The sequence below is a fragment of the Podarcis vaucheri genome, assembly GCF_965113315.1.
Source record: "Podarcis vaucheri genome assembly, chromosome: 9".
NCBI classification, from domain to species: Eukaryota; Metazoa; Chordata; class Lepidosauria; order Squamata; family Lacertidae; genus Podarcis; species Podarcis vaucheri.
The window spans coordinates 8,238,802-8,249,214 of NC_138767.1; positions in this window are offsets into that span (position 1 = coordinate 8,238,802).

A 10,413-nucleotide genomic window follows, 5' to 3' on the forward strand; every position below is an offset into this window, starting at 1 on the left:
TTTCAGTGGGTCTACTATGAGTTGAATACTACCTTGACAAACAATTTGCATAAGATCACAAAGTCCATGATCAAGGGAAATTATTATTATTATTATTATTATTATTATTATTATTATTATTATTATACCCCGCCCATCGGGTTGAGTTTCCCCAGCCACTCTGGGCAGCTCCCAGTCAAGTGTTAAAAAAAATCCAGCATTAAATATTAAAAACTTCCCTAAACAGGGCTGCCTTCAGATGTCTTTTAAAAATAGCATAGCTGCTTATTTCCTTAACGTCTGATGGGAGGGCGAGTGCCACTACTGAGAAGGCCCTCTGTCTGGTTCCCTGTAACCTCACATCTAGCAATGAGGGAACCGCCAGAAGGCCCTCGGAACTGGATCTCAGTGTCCGGGCTGAACAATGTGGGTGGAGACGCTCCTTCAGGTATACAGGACCGAGGCCATTTAGGGCTTTAAAGGTCAGCACCAACACTTTGAATTATGCTCAGAAATGTACTGGGAGCCAATGCAGATCTCTCAGGACAGGTGTTATGTCGTCCCGGTGGCCACTCCCAGTCACTAGTCTAGCTGCTGCATTCTGGATTAATTGCAGTTTCCGGGTCACCTTCAAAGGTAGCCCCACGTAGAGCGCTTATTCCAGAAACTTATTCCAGAGATTTTTCTTACCTGTGAGTATTAACACACCAGTTTTGAAGAGCGTTAATGTGGTTTCATGAGGCTCACAGCCCTGTCTGATGTTCACACACACGTCATAAAAAATTGGGGGATCCGGTTTTCAGGATATAATTAAGATCGGTGGCAGGAAGGGAAGACAAATCGGAAAGCAATGAAGTGAGATCCAATTAATGTGTCAGGCAGATTTATGCTCTGTTGCAAAGTAGACACTGGTACGCATTGCAAAATTAACAAGGTACCCATTTATTAATCAAAGCTTGATTGCTTTGATTTAACCAAATTCATCCTCTGTACTATTATGATTATGTATCTTTTGGGGGACAATGATAGTTGAAGGATCACGACTCTGGGGAAGTGAAGAATGAGTTAGGTTCCCATTCACAGATTACCCTTTCGCTTGAGTAATTTCATCAGCTTTGGTTTGGTGAGACAGGTTGTCCATCTGCTGCCAGGGTGCATCAACATGATCTGATGAAGTAGACTGTAGTTTTGACACGTATGCCATAGTAAATTTGTTAGTCTTTAAGAAAGCAGTATCTGTTTTAAGTTATTCTTGTTTTTCTCAGGTATAAAAATAGATTTGCTGTGTTCTGTGCAGATTTCCAGATTCAGCATCTGGGTAAACAGATACATTGAAAAACTGTAGGGGAAGGTTCCTAATTTGGTGATAGAACATCTGTTTTACATGCAGAAGGTGTCAGGTTCAAAACTCCAGCATCTCCAGCTGAAACTGTTACTCATGTCCTATTTTATTTTCATTACTATGGGGACATACGTTCGATATTTGTCACTCCAGTCATGCAATGAACCCCAAGCAGATCTGATGACCACTGCTTAAAATATCTAACAGAGAACCAGAGATTACCTTAAAAGTGGCCAAATTTTGTGCTGCAGCTATAAAACTAAGGAGACAAACTCTGAACAAATCTAATACTCAATGTCTTAACATGCATATTTTAAATGAGTGGTTAAGGACTTAACCTACATATTTTAACTGTTTTATATCTGTATAATTTACTGTGCTCTAGTTTACAGAGTTTAATTTTAACCTATGTATATTTACATGTTCTCTATTGTTGTATGTGTCTGTATTTCTGGTCTGCGGCCATAATAAATCAATTCATTCATTCATTCAACATCTCCAGGTGGGGCTTGGAGAGACCCTGTTCTGAAACTCTGGAGAACAGCTGCCAGCCAGTGCTGGCAAAGGTGAGCTAGCCAGACCAGTGGTCTGACTCAGTGTAATACAGCTTCTTGCCTTCTTAGATGTAAGTGTGCACAAATATCCTGCGGATTACAGTCCTGAATTATTTAAAGTATTGGTTTCATACTGAAATATACCTTATATGCATTCAGAGTGCTTGAGGATGAAGATGCATACATATTTTATGAAGCTCTGGGTTTCCCCCACTCCCAATGTATTCCTCCTTGCTGGCTGGGTCCAGATGTTGTTGTTATCCAAATGGAGCATTTCAAAACTCCCCTGTTTCACCAGAGCCGCATTTAGCTCAAGCGTTCGGATTAAAACCAGGGAAGATTAATGACCAATCGAATGGATAGGGAGTATGGAACCTGGTTGAGAACACAAATATTTGGACGCTGTTTGAATACTGGTTCTGTCAAAACTGCATAAAACTTAATGGATGCAATAATGAGACGATAACAAGAATGCCTTAAGCAGCAGCCCTGTTGAGGCATCCTTTCCCCCACATGATTAATGAGACATGGAGGAAAAGTGGGGGGATGCTTGCTCAACTGCTGGCATCTTCTACCCCTTGTCTCCAGCTCCACAAGGTCTACACTTTGGGGAAGGTCTTCAGGGGGAAGCCTGCTTAATCGTAGTATCAGAGATCTGTAGAGTTGGAAGGGACCCTGAGATTATCTAGTGCAACCCCAGCAATACAGGAATCATAGCTAAAGTAAGGTTACCAGATTTTTTTCAAAGAATCCTAGGACACGTTTGTTTGTTTTTTTGAAAAGAGGAAAAAAAGTTATTAAAAAGTGTTTTGTTTTTTTAAAAAGTAGTATCTGTTCTTCTGTAGTCTCCTCTGTTCCACAGCCTTCCTCTGGACCCCGGCCTGCTGTCTTGGAGCGCTAGCCACCGTGGAGTATGCTCAGGTCGGGTCTGGGCTCGGCCACGTGTCCTTGCCCTCCCAGTGCTCTCTTACCTCTCCTCAGCGGCAGCGGTGGCAGCAGCATGCAAGGTTGGGGCTCCCCTCTTTTCTCTCCTCCCTCTTTCTCTCTTTCTTTTCCTTGTCCTCTCCTCCTTCTCCCTGCATTGACTCCGGGGTTTTTTCTGGCCCCGGAGCACCACTGGGCAGTCAGCTAGGTTTCCAGGCGCTCTTGCTCCCAGCTTGAATTGGGTCATGGGGGGGGGGGTTTCAGTGGTTTTCCCAGTTGACACGCTAGATGTCCCCAGTTCCCCCTCAGCAGTGGCAGCGGCAGTTTCAGCAGCCCAGAGCCAGTCTGGTAGCGCAGTTTGCTCTGGCTGGCTTCAGGAGCTGCTTGCTGCCGTGGCGCCCACCATTTTGCCTCACCAGAAGTCCCCATATGATGTGTATTGTGTCGTTGAACCAATCACGCAACATCAATTCCCTACTAATACATCTATAACACTTAAAATATAAATCCAGGGACATAAAAAGAAATCCAGGGACATTCTGGGGACGGATTTTGTCCGGGGACAGATCTGTAAATCTGAGGACTATTTCTAGGAAATGGGGACGTCTGGTGACCATAAGCTAAAGGATCCATGACAAGTGGCCCTTCAACCTCTCTTTTAAATTTCCAGTGAAGCAGAGTCCACCACCTTTCAGAGCGAGTCTCTTCCACTGTCAAACACTCAACCCTGATGCTGCCCCTCCACTCTGAGATATTATCCCTCCCCACGACATCACTGAAGGAGGTTAAAAACTTGAAACTTCAGGTCAAACCCTGAGAGCTGGTATTTTGACAACCCCATGTGAGTAACTATATTTAATCCCTCTGTTGATCATTATGGTCCTTGGTCATGCTGGAATACTTGGAGGGGCTATGCAGATCTATTAAAAAGGGTAGACCTCATTTCAAAGGTGTTTACTTGTCAAGGTGGAAATGATTGTTTGCATCCTCCTATTTCCAGAGATGAGCTCCTGGGTAAAAGCCACGGCACAGCGATGTAATTTACAGCTGCCCTTGGCCTCTTGAGTTATGTGGTGCTCTTGCTGTGCTAACACACCCACATCATCACAAGGGAACTCAATCTGCTAAAGCAGGATAATTCATAGATTTTCTGTGCTGATCCTAATGACACATGGGCATTTGCAACCCAGAAGTCATCCTGGCCATACTGAGCTAGCTGAGAGTGTCTTTTGCATCCACACCATGTGACTGTAGCATGTGACTAGAGCTGGATTGGGCTGATATGTTTTCATAGGATCATAGAACTGCAGAGGAAGGGACCCTAAGAGTCATCTCATCCAACCTCCTGCAATGCAGGAATCACAGATTATTATTTTTTAAAAAATATCTGACAGCTGACCATCTGGGATTCTTTAGCTGTGATTCCTACATTACAGGGGGTTGGTTTTTGTGATTCCCTCTTTTAAATTGCATTCAAAGCCAAGGAAGAGGAAGAGCCATAGATTAGTGGAAGAGCACTAAGCTTTGCATGTGGAAGCTCCTGGATTCAATTCATGGCATCCCCGTGTTGGACTGAGAATGTTCCAGAGATGGAAAGAAGATAAAGCCCCTATCAGAGAAGAATGGCAGATCAAATTGATGAGTTATGCCAAAATGGCTTAAATGACTGGAAGAATCAGAAATTAGGAAGAACAAAATTTTAATAAGGAATGGGAAAATTTATAACTTATCTTAAAGACCAATGTAAACAGTTAAAATCATTAGTAGGATTGGAATATCGCTTGTAGTTTAATGGTGAATTTTGGACACAATGGAGAGGTAAAAGATTTGGATTATTATAAAAGATGCGGGAGGAAATGATTAACAATAGGATCCACAAAGGGGGGGGGGAGTCCAAGAGATTCCTTGTAATCTTGTTTTTATGTTGTATGTTGGATATGTGACTGTAAAATTTTAATCAGAAGAAACATATTTATACACACACACACACACACGAAAGTTTTTGGGAGATTGATTGAGGATTAAATATGTAGATTTAGGTCTAAACCTTCTATTCCACATGTGAGGAAGAAATACAAAAGTAATCTGTCTGTGAAACCTTCTTAGCAGAGTAATGTTATATGTTTTGCAGGTTATTAAAGCTTGGGAATTAGTTATGCCTTTGTGGTCTGCTGACCTCCTCCTCTTCATTCCTATCGCGGATAATGAACCACATGTTTTTAGTAAGATAAACGAAGAAAGGTTTACTTACATTTCAATGCAGGCAGCAAATACAGCAAAAGTAGTATGCATAAAAATACTACTAAGTTACAGTAGGTAGTCTTAGCTAACATGGCTAATATCAGGAGCTTTAGCCATGCACGTCTGGTCAGCTTGGAGGCATGCTGGAAATATGCCTCAGAGGCTCTGCAGTCCTCAGAGAGAGAAGGAAATATAAAAGATTGTCTCCTTGGTTATAGAGTTCCCAGCGCGAGGAGGCAAAGGAAGTGACCACACAAAAAGGGTCTTCTCTAGGAAGTTCAAGAACTCTCTGTGCACTAGCCCTGTGCTTGTCTAGCAGAACGTGAATTTGTGATTTTGGCTGCAAACCCCAAAATGCCTCCTGTCTGAAACCCTATAGAGCACCTGTCGGTCAGTGTGGACAGTACTGGACTAAATGGTCCAATGGTCTGACTTGGTACAAGGCAGCTCCCTATGTTCCTAAGTGTAAAGATGTTAAGTAAAAGCAGATTGATGACCTAGACTACCGTTTCAAGCAAAACTTTGAATAGCAAATCCTTTTTCGATTGCAATATGCCCAAGTAAAGCTTTATTTCCTCAAGTAAGCCAAAGTTATCAAAACACAGCTTTGCCATGAAATCCATAATTCTTATCCTTTATCTGTACACATCATATCCAATGTCTACAGATTTGCTGGCAAGCAGGCATAATGTTTAAACTATATATACTACTTAAATATAAACAAAGGTATATAAACGATAAAGCAGTTCTTCAAACTACTGAAGAGGGAGAAAGAGATTGAGAGGTGATGAAATGGCCCTTCAGAAATTTACAGTGGAGCAAAGCCACTTTTACAGCATCGTTTTGCACTCATAAATGTTTTGACTTTGAGCCTGTTTGGTAGATGCTAGAACCTTAACTATCAAAGAATTGCAAGTCCTTCAAAGCTACCGAGAGCAAGTCCAGCAAACATTAATCCCTTGATCAATGGGATTCCCTGTCCAATACTATACATGCTTACTTGCGATCCCCTTACTCATCACGTAATTTATATATTTTGTTTATTGTGCTTATACCAAACCTTTCCTCAAAGATGCTCAGTACATGGTTCTTCCTCCATCATTTTATCCATACAACAGCCCTCTGAGGTAAGGTCAGGCTGAGAGGTTGCGACTTGTGCAAAGTCACCAACCAAGCTTCATGGCTATGCAGGGATCTGAGCGGGGGTTTCTATGTTCCTGGTCGAACAATCTAATCACTATACCATAAATATAGCCTTACACTGTATATTCCCACTCAACCACTTCAATCTGTAAAATGGGCACTGTTATAGGTGTCATATAATACTCATTCCACACTTGTATGAAATCAATATTTTAGTTCCAAACTTTGGAACTCCCTGCCTATCAATATCAGATATGCCCTTTCACTGTTCTCTTTGTGGCATTTTTGTTTACACAAGCCCATCCAAACAGAGGGCTGAAGGGTTTATTTTAATTAATTTTTGTAAGTTTTATATCTAGGACCCTCGTACCTACGGGACTGCCTCTCCTGGTATGCCCCGCGGAGGACCTTAAGGTCCACAAATAACAACACTTCGGAGGTCCCAAGTCGTAAGGTGGTTAGATTGGTCTCAACTAGGGCCAGGGCCTTTTCAGTACTGGCCCCGACTTCGTGGAACGCTCTGTCACAAGAGACTAGGGCCCTGCAGGACTTGACATCTTTCCGCAGGGCCTGCAAGACAGAGCTGTTCTGCCTGGCCTTTGGTTTAGACTCAGTCTGACCCTTATGTTTCCCTCCCCTTATGGTTTTGATCTATGGGCTACTATTAAAATGAGGCTGCATTTTAAATTGTATTTTTAACCTGTATTTCAAATTGGTCCCCCCCCACCCCATTATGTTTTTATTGTAATTTTACTGGTGTTAGCTGCCCTGAGCCTGGGTATAAATAAATTATCATCATCATCATCATCATCATCATCATCCTTGGTTTCTACTTGTAAATTTTATTCTTTTTGTAAACCACTTGGAGGTTTTATTACAATCAAGTGGTATATAAACATTGTAAGAGATAAATATTATGGGATATACCAAATAGTGCAGTCGGTCTCAGGTTTGACCAAACTTCTGGAGAGCTGAGTCTGATTGGTCTTTTTCTCCACAAGAGCTAGAATATCACCGCATGTCTTGCGGCGGACATGAATCAGGCACCTTCAAAGCTCTGTGTGATCTCCTTTGTCGAAACCAGCAAAGAGCATGAACATGCACAATGTGATGTTGCTCAGTCATGTGATACACATCCCTAAATATTATGGGGGAGAATTCAGTACTGGGATACAGCTTAGAGCAGCTGGTCATTGTTCCATTGGGAGCAGAGATTATCTTTTGCTTTCTCCATTCATGATTTTCTGAAGGTCCACCTTTTGCCTTCCCACATTTATCTCATTGACATTTTGAACTTTTGGAGGGGGGGGGGAGACTTTAGAAGTTCTGCCAAAGTTCCTGCAAGATGCAAATGGTGTGATATTTCAAGCACTTTGATCGACAAGCCTGAGGACGGGTGCTGGAAGCGGATCTGTCAGTGAAAATGAAACCACAAGCAAGAAGATACTCTTCACACATAAAGGTGAGCTATATGCCCAGTGACATTTGAGCCTGAAGTGTGACTGTGGAATGATAATTAGAATGTCTGTTTTGTTTCAGATAAGGGTCATCCAAATGACATTTCAAATCAAAGTCATTCTCCTGGTGACAATGGAAAATTCCCAGCATGGAAGAGGCTTAGGATTCAAAAGAGCTTGAATTGTTCATTGCAATGCAAACAACCTAATCTTTCTTTATATCTGTCCCACCACAGAATAAGTAGGTATATCAATTGCTATCCAAAATCCAAAACTCTTCCTCTGGGTTGTGAATTCAGCTGTTTCTTAAGGGAATGACTAGCTCAGTTGTAGAGCAGCTGTTTTGCCTGCAGAAGATCCCAGGTTCCACCCCCAGCATCTTCAGGTAGAGAACCCTTGTCTGAAATCTTGGACAGCTGCTGCCCATCAGTGAAGTGATGGACATGAGGCAGGAGTTGATAATGCAGGTGAGCTGCGCACAGGTGAGCTGCATGCAAGCTGCTGGCCAGCCCTGTGGAGCCTTCTTTTATTGAGACAAATATGCAAACCAGGCGGATACATTTTAGGCTGTGACCTTTATGCATCTTCTGGTCCCGAGATCGTGGGGTGGTACAAAGGTATTTTGGCACCTGTTTCTACCGCGTCATTTCCCCCTTGCACAGTATATGACAAAGGAGACAAAAGGTCTCAGAGACAAAGGTTACAGACAGGACACCGCAGACTACTGAGACCGCAAAAGGTTAGACAGAGGCAACGATGTTCAGACAGCCGTGGCTTTATCTGTGAGGGGTGTTTGTGCTCCGCACCCCAAGGTCACGCGTGCAGACCCCACTCCCCACTCCGCGATCATTCCTACACATCAGTGTAGACAGGTAGATGGACCAATGGTCTCACACAATATAAGACAGCTTCCTGGCTTTCTATGCAGACTCTTCAGAGCAAGAGTGGAAGAGAGAAAAGCAAGTGCAGCTGAAGCTTCTTAGTATATAATAGTTTCAAGTTCTCTATCCCACCCACATCCCCAAATTCTCTGGCTTCTATGAAAAGCAGTGTTATGAATTTGTGGGTGCCAGACCCCTGTAATCCTAAGAAGTGTTAAAAGCCAATCAAGCTGGTCTAGCTGCTGGATGAAGTAATTGCATGGGCGATGAGTCATTAAGAGAAAAAAGGAGAAGTGATGGGCAATTAAGATAGCAAAGGAAAGGTGAGATTGTGCCAGATGACAAACCTCCTTCAGTTCTCAGATAGTGAGAAAGACAAAGCTTGTGTTTGAAGGCCAGTTTTGCTGTTATATGACCTAGAGGGGAAAAGCTGCAGGATGCAATGGGAGAGAAAGAGAGAGAGAGAGAGAGAGAGAGAGAGAGAGTGTGTCATGGCTGATTTCTGCTTGAATCTAAGGCTGTGGCCATGGGAGAAGCAAGACCTTCTTGGGGTGTTGATAATGTGAACCCCTCCATCGTAGGCTGAAACCATATATCATAAGGACACCACAGTCTCTACTGTGCCTCATTTCTGAAAGGAAACATAAACCCTGGGTAAATGTCTCAAACCCCTGGAATCTCACACTGCTCAGAGACTGGAATGGCATGCAACATGTGGTTAAATGCATGGGGTGTGGAAATGTGAAGAACTTGAACCTAAGGTTGGAAAAATAGGAAACAGAGAGAAACTAAAATAAATTGCCTAAGAATGGGCAAATCTGTCGATTTCAGTATTTCTCCATTTCTCATTTTTCCAGTCCTAAGCTCAATTCCCCAAATTTCCACATCAGTTTGCATTAAAAAAGAGAAAAAATGCTCATGAAAATTCATCAGCATTACAGAGCATTTGTCTTCTAATACGCCCAGTTTTGGTATGCAATTTTGCCTAATATGCACATTTTTGCAAAGCAATTCATCCTAATATGCACTTTTTATGTTATTTATAATTATATATGCTCACTTTATCCTAATAGATGCAGTTTGGACACATTGCTTGATGGGAGAATTGCATTGTAAAATGTGGAGGTGTGTGGAATCCAGATGATGACTGCCTTTAATTCACCATTAAATGGGAACTGAACTGAATCCTTCCCCATCCCTAACCATGCCCCGGATTTTTATTACCAGATGTGGGTGAGGGTAGTATACTTCCTACACCGAGATTGAGTTGCCACTTGTTGAATTATTTTCTAATAATTTCACAGCAGACAGCTAAACTTACACGTAATGCAGTAAGCAACTTTTTACTTTTTCTCTTTCCTGCTCAAAGTTTCCCCTTCCATCAAAACTCCAGGATACTAGCAGCAATCTCTAAGTTGGAGATATATTTGGAATGCAATTTAACCTTTAAACACTCTGTTTTCTACAGTTCAAACCAGGAGAAGTTGTGTTTAATACTCTATGGGAAAAGGATTCATAATCTTCAATAAAGATGTACGTGGGTCTTTTTTTTTTTTAGCAGCTCTGCTGAACAGCCATCTGCACTGGTGGCGTTCAGCATCTGTACTTAAAAGCAGCCACCTGTTAACTTCCTGGTGATCCTCACATCGAGTGTCTCTAGGGATTTTAAACATTTGCGCTTCTTATCATTGGCTTGGATCCAGACGAAGTTGGGTGAAGTCAACGGTATTCAAGGCGAAGTCATGACTACTTTATTCTATTGTCTGGGTCCAACTCACTGGGGTTTTGCTTCCATCATTCTAAAAGTTGAGTGATGCATCAAACAATACCTTGATGCAATTCATAGCAGGGCTTCAGAAACGTTTTCTGTGGTGAGACCTCAGCTCAACGCG